Source organism: Dasypus novemcinctus, chromosome 6 (assembly GCF_030445035.2).
Source record: "Dasypus novemcinctus isolate mDasNov1 chromosome 6, mDasNov1.1.hap2, whole genome shotgun sequence".
Lineage (NCBI taxonomy): Eukaryota > Metazoa > Chordata > Mammalia > Cingulata > Dasypodidae > Dasypus > Dasypus novemcinctus.
In genome coordinates this window covers 79,646,549-79,655,919 of record NC_080678.1, presented here as the reverse complement: position 1 = coordinate 79,655,919, position 9,371 = coordinate 79,646,549, and the positions used below count along the sequence as shown (strand labels likewise).

Sequence of the window (9,371 nt, the reverse complement as noted above, 5' to 3'; positions counted from 1 at the left end):
AGTGCAGTTATCAAGTTCAAGAAATTTAGCATGGATAACAATAAAGCTTAAAGTCTATATTTCTTTTTTTTTTTTCATATGGCCCATTAAGTCCTTTTGAACCTTCTCTCTTCCCTAACAGACCCTTTCCAGGATCATACATTGCCTTTCATTGCCATTGTCTCTTTACTTGTCTTTTTTTTTAATTGGGGGAACATTTATGTAAAATGAATTTTCCCTTCTCCACTCCTCCCAGCATACCACTGAGTGTGATTGATCTCATTCATATGTTGTTATACCTTCACCTCTTTCTCCTACTAAAACTTTCCTATCTCCCCAAAAAGAAACCACACATTCATTTTGCATTAATTCCCCATTCCCGCTTCCCCCCCACACACACATATACAAGTCTGTACTCTAATTTCTGTCTCTATCAGCTTGCATGTTTTCCTTATTTTCTTTGTATAATTTAACATTCTAAATCCCTAACAGTCTTGTTTGCTTTGCTAGCAACTTAACTTCAATAGTCTATGCAAACTACATTCCTATACCTCTTTTCTCCTCCAACCACTCTTAAATATTTCTTATCATAAATTACATGTTTGTACACTTTATATATTATGAGTCCAAATTCACTGTTTTCTCTCATATTTTGAGAGTTTGCTTTTTAGATCCATACAAAGTAAAAAGTGGAGTTACAAACCAAATATACAATAATACTGGCATTTTCCTGTCATTACCCTCACCAGAGATCTTTATTTCTTCAAGCTCCTTCATGTGGCTTTGCTCTGTTTTACACTGTTCTTTCCTTTTCAACCTGCAGAGCTCTCTTTGGCATCTCCTATAGAGCCAGTCTAGTGATAACAAAGTTCCTCTGCTTTTGTTTATGTGGGAATGTCTTAATCTCCCTTTCCGTTTTGAAAGACAACTTTGCCCGATACACAATTCTCAGCTGACAGTTTCTTGCTTTCAGTATTTTAAATATGTCCTCCCACTGCTTTCTTGCCTCTGTGGTTTCCAATAAGAAATTGACACTTAAACTTATGGAGGCATTCTTGTAAATGACATGTTCCTTCTCTCTGAGCTTTCAGAGTTCTATATCTTTGGCATTTGGCAGTCTGATTATAATATGCCACAGTGTGGGTCTATTTGGGTTTGTACTGTTTGGAGTGTGTTCAGCAGCTTAGATATGCACATTCATGTCTTTCATTAAATTTGGGGATTTCTCAGCCATTATTTCTTTGGATATTCTCTCTGCCCCTTTCTCCCTTCCTTAGCCTTTTGAGAATCCCATAATGAGTATATTGGAAACTGTGATTCTGTCCCACAGAATCCTCAGGTCCTGTTCACTTCTCTTCACTCTTTCCTTCTGTTTCTCATATTGGATGATCTCATTGTCTTATCTTCAAGTTCCAATTTCCTGTTGAACCCCATCTAGGGAATTTTTAATTTCTTTTACTGTTGTCTTCAGCTTTGGTTCTTTTTCATAATTTCCATCTTTCTATTGATATTCTCCTTGTGTTCCTTCATCATTTTCTTGATTTCCTTTATGTCCATGTTTCCCTTGAACTCTTAGAACATATTTAGGACCTTTTTTTTTTTGATGTGCCAGGGTCTGGGGAATGGACTTGCAACCTCATATGTGGGAAGACGGCACTCAACCTCTGAGTCACACTTGTTCCCCTGAGTCAGTTTTCTCATTTGTTTTGCCTGTTGTTTCTTTGTTTTGTTTTGTTTTTTTAAGAAGCACTGGGAAGTGTACCCAGGAACTTTCATGTGGGAAGCAGGCACTCAATCACTTGAACGACATCTACTTCCCTACAACCACTTTTAAATTTAAATCCACCCCCCTTGCGGATTTTGCTTGCTGCTCTCTGTCCACTTGCTGCATGCTCTCCTGTGTTTCTGTTTGTCTCCCTTTTTGTTGTGTCACCTTGCTGAGTTGGCACTTCACAACACTTGTGAGCTTGCGACTCGCTGTGGAGTGAGGGCGAGTCTGCCTTCACAGGGAGGACCTGGGACGTCAACTCAGGGCCTCCCATACAGTAGACGGGAGCCCAACTGATTGAGCCATGGCCGCTTACCCCTAGGACCACTTTTTAAAAGTCTTATTCTGAAATATCCCAGATCTGATCCTAGTCAAGGATAGTCTCTAATGCTTTAATCTCCTTTGCCTGGACCATTACTTTCTGATTCTTTGTGTGTTTCATGATCTTTTGTTGAAACCTGGATATTTTGATATTTTAATGTGTTATCACTGGAATTGAGACTCTCTTCCTTAAGCTTGTATCCAGCTAGTGTTATACAGAGCCTTCCTTGAATGGCAGGAGGAGCTAAGAAAAAAAAAGAAAAAGAAGAAAACACCTTTCCCAGTCTTTGCAGATTGAGCTGTGGGAGAGCTCTCCTTCAGGGCTGATCCATACAATGAGTTTAGAGAATAGCTGCTGACCAAGGTGACAGGGCCTCCCTAGTTCTTTCTGCACATGTGACTTTTCTTGGATATATGCTTTTGGTCCTAGGAATCCTGACCCTACCCCATTTATATGATTCCAAGTGTCTCCTTTTCCTTAGGAAACAGCTCCCTCACAGTCCTGAGCACTGCACTCTAAGTCCGACAACCAGCAATCCTTTTCCCCAGGCGGCCACTTGACTGCTTTTCCACAGCATTCTGTAGGAGGGCTCAGTGAGCTGCTTATACATGCAGGGAGAGTTCCGAGATGGCAAATACCTCAGGCCACCAGGAGGCAGATTGGGCAAGACACACAAGCTCCCACTATGTGCACGAGGCTTCTACCGCTTCCTCCTAACCAGGACCAGGCATCCACACTGGGAACACAATAAGAGATATGGGAGGAGCCAGGCAGGTGCCAGGGCGTCCTACTGCTTGTAACTGGCCTTTTTCTTGATTCAGCACTCACTTTGTTGCTACAGCCCTTTAACTGTTTTTCTGGAGCTTTAAGAAATATGCTTCTGCCAGATCTGCCTGGGTGTTCAAAACTTCTGAATCCTGAAGCATCTCACTCCACCATCTTAATCAGGCCAGGGTCCCACACAGGCATTTTTGGCTGCCTCCTTTCCCTGTCTCACTTCCACACTTCCCTGCTGGTATTTTCTGGTATCATCTCCCTCATAAACTACTTATAGATCCTTATTTTGGGGTCTGCCTCTAGAGAAGCCCAGGTAAGACATACACACCTGATCATGTCATTGTCTTGCTTAAAATCCTTGATCAGTTCTTTGCAGCCTTTGGGATAAAGTGCAATCTCCCTAGTCTCACCCATATGGCTGTACATGTTTACCTCTCTCAACTCTGCCCCCATCTCACTAAGCCCTAGCTCTCTGCAATTACTGGGTGCTCTATTGGCCAAGCTTTCTCCCTCTGACCTTTCACACGTTACTCTTTCTGGAACAATTTTCTCCTCCACCCTAAGTTCTCCTCAGCCTTCAGCTTCCAGCTTCAGAGGTGACCTCCTCCAGGAAGACTTCCCCAGCTGCCAGGTCTAAATTATTCATCTACACACACACACACACACACACACATTCCCCAGTACTTCCCAGGGGCCATTTCTACCTTATTCATGGTTGAATCAACTAGTCCATCCCTAGGCATAAATTTGATAAGGAATGAGCCAAATCAAGGCTATACGCCCATCAAAACCATCTTAAACTGCTACCTCTTCCATGGAGATTTGCCAGTCACACTTGATAGCAGATGGCAATCCCTAACAATGCGTGGCTTCCTCCTTTGTAGCATTTGTCACTTTTTTTTAAAGGATGTACCAGGAATTGAGCTCTGGACCTCCTATATGGGAAGTACATGCTCAACCACTGACCAATATCCACTCCCCATTTGTCACTCTTAAGGTGACACAGGCATTTGCTCATCTCCTCCCTTGAGTCCATTGGAAAATAGGTTCAGTATTGTGCATATCTTGTTAAAATTGCACAGAATTGGTGCTCAAATTTGTGCAAACGAATTAAAATCTGTTCTTTTCTCCCCTTGAAATTTTCCCCTGGTGCACAATCCCCCGCTCCACCCTGATTTCAGGCGGGCTGTTCGGGCTCTGCCCCCCCACTTCAATGCCTCCACCAAGCTCCACTACCTCTGGCTCATCTCCAGCTACGGCACCCACTTCACCCAGGCCGTGCGTCTGGGGGGCCGGGCGTGGACCGTCACCGCCCTGCGCACCTGCCAGCTGGCCCTGGAAGGGCTCACGGCTGACGAAGTGGGCGACTGCCTGGCCTTCAAGGCAGCGCTCAGCATAGGGGTCACGCCAGCTCCTCGGTACAGTACAAGGAGTGCCAGGAGAAGAAGAAGCAGCACAAGATGACAACCTCCTTCCACCAGGTGTACCGGGAACGCTACTCCGAAGTGGTGGGCGGCGGGCTCGCCTCCATGCACGACCTGCTGTTCGGGAGCCAGGCGGGGCCTGAGCAGTTCTCGGCCTGGGTCAGCTCGCTGCAGGACAGCCCCGGCCTGGTGGACTACAGCCTGCAGCCTCTGCACCTGCTCCTGGACAGCCAGGACCCGCGGCGGGAGGCGCTGAGGCGCGCCGTGAGCAAGTACGTGACGGACAGGGCGCACTGGAGGGACTGCAGCCAGCCCTGACCCTGGGCCAGCAGAAGGACCCCAGGGACCCCTGCCACTGCCTGTGCCACGGCTCGGCGGTCACCAACCAGGACTGCTGTCCGCAGAGGCGGGGCCTGGCCCGGCTGGAGGTGACCGTCATCCAAGCGTGGGATCTGAGGGGAGACGTGGGCACTGCCACGGATGCCTATGGGAAGGTCTTTGTGGGCCAGGAGCGGAGGATGGGCACCGTGTGGAACAACAGCAGCCCCAGGTGGATGACACGGCTGGACTTTGGAGCCAGGGGCAGAGTCCTGAGGGTGCAGGTCTGGGACGCAGACTCTGGCTGAGACGATGACCTCCTCAGCACCTGTGACAGAAAGCTTACGGCCCAGAACTCGGAGGTTAAAGACACCTGTTTCCTCAGTCATGGAGTTCTGGAATTCACATACAAGGTGACGTGCACCCCACACCTGAGAGGGGCCAAGTGCCTACAGTACATCCCCCAGGGAGCATTGGGGAGCCCCCGGGGAACAGCAGTGGGGCTGTGTGGCAGTGGCCGGAGGCCCTGCTGCCTGGCCCAGAAGCCTGGCCCCTGGCTTTTCCAAGAGCCCCGGGGACGTCTGGGTTCCTGGGAAGCTGGAAGCAGGGCACCAGGCTGCTCCCAGATGCCAGGTCCTGGGCAGGCCACCCGGCTGTAGGTGATGACGAAAGCTGTTACAGGGCAGACCAAGGGCCCTGGGAGGCGGTGGGGACAGGAATGGGACCTCCCCCACTTTTCATTCCACCAGGTGCCATCTGCAAAGACACCTAGCTCAGAAATCCTGGCTGTGAAATGAATGCATAATTTTTACAACATTCTTAACTGGACTCTCCAATACCAGGTGCACAGAGTTGTTGGGCTCTGGGAGTGAGGGCGGCAGCTGTCACTGTGCTGCTCTGCACCCTGGGCTTTGGGCAGCTCTCTGGCCCTGCTTGGCCTGCACTGAGCCCCTCGCTGCCCGAGGCATGGAGCGGCTCCAGGGAACTGCTCAAACCCACTTTCTGTCTTCTGTCCTTCCACCTCATCCTGGATTGGGAACCACACAGGTTTGCGTCAGCCTCCCTGCCCCTGCCTCCCCATCCCCGTCTCCCCTAGGTCCTAATAAGCCTCCCCAGTGGGTCCTTTTCTGGATATGGGATTATCCAGATTTTCTACTTCCTTTCACGTCAGTTTTGATAAGTTATTGTTTTTAGAAAATTTATTGTTTCCATGTAAACTATTAGATTATTGACATAAAATTGTTCAAAATATTTTCTTTTGATTTTTGTTGACATTGATAATGTACGCCTTCTCTTTTTTTCTTTATCTGCCTTCCTAAAGGTTAATAAATTGTATTCGTTTCAAAACAAACAATTTATGGGTTTATGGATTTTCTGAATTATATATTTGTTTACTATTCAGTAATTTCTGGACTTTAATTATTTCTGCTGTTTGGATTTTTTTGTTGTTGTTGTTCTTTTTCTAATATCCTCAAATGGATACTTTTATTGATAGTCTTCTTTTCTAATGTATGCTTTTCTTTTTAGTTTTTAAGATTTATTTTATTTATTTCTCCCTGCCCACATTCCCCCCTTTTTCTACCCTCTCTGTCTATTCGTTGTGTATTCTTCTGTGTCTGCTCTTATCCTCATTAGGCAGCTCCAGGAACTGATCCTGGGACCTTCCGTAGTGGGAGAGAGGCGATTACTCTCTTGAACCACCTCTGCTCCCTGTTCTGCTACATGTTTTTATTTTCTTTCCTCTGTGTCTCTTGGTGCGTCATCTTGCTGTGCCAGCTCTCCACATCAGACAGCACTCCTGCATGGGGCGGTTTTTCCCGCATGGGCCGGCACTCCTCATGGGCCATCTTGCCCTCACCAGGAGGTGCTGGGCATAGAGCCCTGGACCTTCTATATGGTAGACGGGAGCCCAGATGGTTGAACTACATCCATTTACCTCTAATATATGCATTTAAAACTATGTATTTCTCTCTTAACACAACTATAGTTACATTCCACACATTTTAGTAGTTCATATTTTCATTATCATTCAGTTGAAAGTATTTCCTAATTTCATCTTTGACTTGGGGGTAATTTTGAAGGGTAGTGGTTAATTTCCAAACATTTCGAGATTTTATTTTCCTTTTTTAAAAAATTGATTTCTACCTTAATCCACTGAGTCATAGAATACTTTCTATAAATTCCAATCCACTGAAATGTGTTGTGACTTATTTTATGGCTCAATGTGTGATCAGTTCAGATAAATGTTCTAAATGTGCTTGAAAGAAGGTTATTCTTCAACTACACGGTGCAGTGTCTCGTGTATGTCAATTAGCTCGAGCTTATCAACTGTGTGGTTCAAATCAATCTTCTGTATCTTTATTGATTTTATTTTTGCCTACCTATTTTAACAGTTATAGGGAGAGGTAAGTTAAAATCTTTCATTATGATTGTATATTTATTGTGTTCCATTGTTTTCTTCTTTGGATTCTCTTTATACACAGGTTAGATCTTCTCTTCTATCTTCCATAGCCACTTTCTCATGTAACTTTTTTTTTAACAATTCTCCATTTTATTTTGGAATTTTTTTTCCCTGACAAACTGTATTAAGCTTTATTTTTTTTCTGCCCTGCATTTTTTTGCTGTCTGTGTCCATTCACTATGTGATCTTCTGCATCTATTTCTCTTTTTATCTTCTCATCTTTCTCCTCTAGGATTCACCAGGATTCGATCCTGGGCACCTCTGATGTGGAGAGAGGTTCCCTGTCAACTGGGCCACCTCAGTTCCTGGTCTCTGCTGCGCTCCATCTTCACTCTCCCCTTCATCTCTCTTTCGTTGCATCATCGTCCTCCTGTGTGATCCACTTGCACGGGCACTGGCTCACCACACAGGCACTCGGCTTGCCATGCAGGCACTCGGCTCGCCACACAGGCACTCGGCTCACTGTGGAGCACCCACATGGGCATTCAGCTCACCACGTGGGCACTCAGCTCCCCATGCAAGCACTCAACCAACCACGTGGGCACGTGGTGAGCCATGCAGACACACTTTCTCTTCCTCTTTTCACCACGAGGCCCCAGGGATCGAACCCGGGTCATCCCATACGGCAGGCCAAGGCCCTATCTCTTGAGCCACATCTGCTTCCCTGTATTAGTTTTTTTAAAGATAATTTGCATAAACTACCATGGCAGAGAATCATTAATAGTAAAGAACAACTTTCAAACTTCCTTCTTCAAGGGACTACCAAAATCAGAAAGCCACCATAAAACCCAATGAAGTCTTCATTTGATGCTCTAAACAAGGAAGTTTAGAGTGAGGGTTGACATTTCATATTTAATATGTTGTTTAACAAACCCACCCTGACTTTCAGGAAATGAAATGAAAATGGCAGAATTATCAATCTAAAGGAATCTCTTTTCTTTTGAGGGATGCCATCTCCTTGGCATCATTGGAAAGTCCAGACTCCCTGACATCCTGGTCACCAATTTATTTGGGTCAGGCCTCAACCCAGGTCTCTGGGTTTAAGGGAGCCAAGTCTGTGCTGATGGCAGAGAGGGAGACGAGGACATGAGAGCATAAAAACCAATTTTAGTTTTTCCATACCAAAAGGCATTTGTACCAAGATGGCTAATGTGTGTCAATACCATACATTACAAAAAAAAGAAAACAAAATTCTGCATTTTTAGAAACCTTGATAAAAAATAGCATTTCAAACTGTACACTCACCCGAAGTACATAGTTATAAAAAATGCACACACTTCACTTGGCATCTCCAGCACCTTCAGCTTTCTGTGCCTGGTCTGTTTTGGCATCTCCATCTCCTGCAGGGTTATTCCCATCCTCGCCAGCATCAGCTTCCCCCTTTTTCCCTTTGGGTAGCTTCTCTCCTTTAATTGCAGGAGCCTTTTTAGGCTTGGGTTCTGGTTTTGGAGGAGCAGGTTTAGCAGATAAACGTACAGATCTTCTCTGTGGTTTGTACTTTACCTTGACTTTATCTCCTTCAATGTCCTCTTCAGCTTTCTCTTGGGCGAGGTGGCGGCAGTGAGACTTGAGCGGTGGATGCAGGGATGCAGTGGGTTTGGTTGGTCTGGGGGTCGTTCTCACCTCTTCTTCACACTGCTCCTTGGCTGTTTTTGTTTTTGTTTTTTTTTTAGGAGGTACTGGGGATTGAACCCAGGACCTTATATATGGGAAGCAGGCGCTCAACCACTTTAGCAACATTCACTTCCCACTGACTGCTTTTTATGCCCAAAGATTTATTTATTTAATTATTTCTCACCCCTTCCCCTCCCCACCCCCTGCCCCAGTTGTCTGTTCTGTGTGCCTATTTGCTGCGTCTTCTTCTTTTGTCCACTTCTGTTGTTGTAAGAGGCATGGGAATCCATGTTTCTTTTTGTTGCGTCATCTTGTTGTGTCAGCTCTCCGTGTGTGCAGCACCATTCCTGGGCAGGCTGCACTTTCTTTCATGCTGGGCGGCTCTCCTTTCGGGGCTCACTCCTTGCGCATGGGGCTCCCCTACACGGGGGACACCTCTGCGTGGCACAGCACTCCTTGTGCACATCAGCACTGCACATGGGCCAGCTCCACATGGGTCAAGGAGACCCCGGGTTTGAACCGCGGACCTCCCATGTGGTAGACAGACTCCCTATCCACTGGGCCAAGTCCGCTGCCCATTGACTGGTATTTAATTGTCCTCCTTTTCACCTTCTATTTCTCTTGACATTATTTTTGTTGTTCACATACACTTGTAGTCATGCTAGTTTTGTTTTCCTTTATGAAATAGATTTTCTATATAGAAAATTC

The 9,371-nt window shown here is 45.9% G+C and overlaps 1 pseudogene; it reads left to right on the top strand.

Annotated features, from left to right (window-relative positions):
• The first annotated feature begins 3,989 nt into the window (after positions 1-3,989).
• LOC101433538 (perforin-1-like) lies at positions 3,990-5,360 on the top strand (annotated as a pseudogene).
• The last annotated feature ends 4,011 nt before the right edge of the window (positions 5,361-9,371 follow it).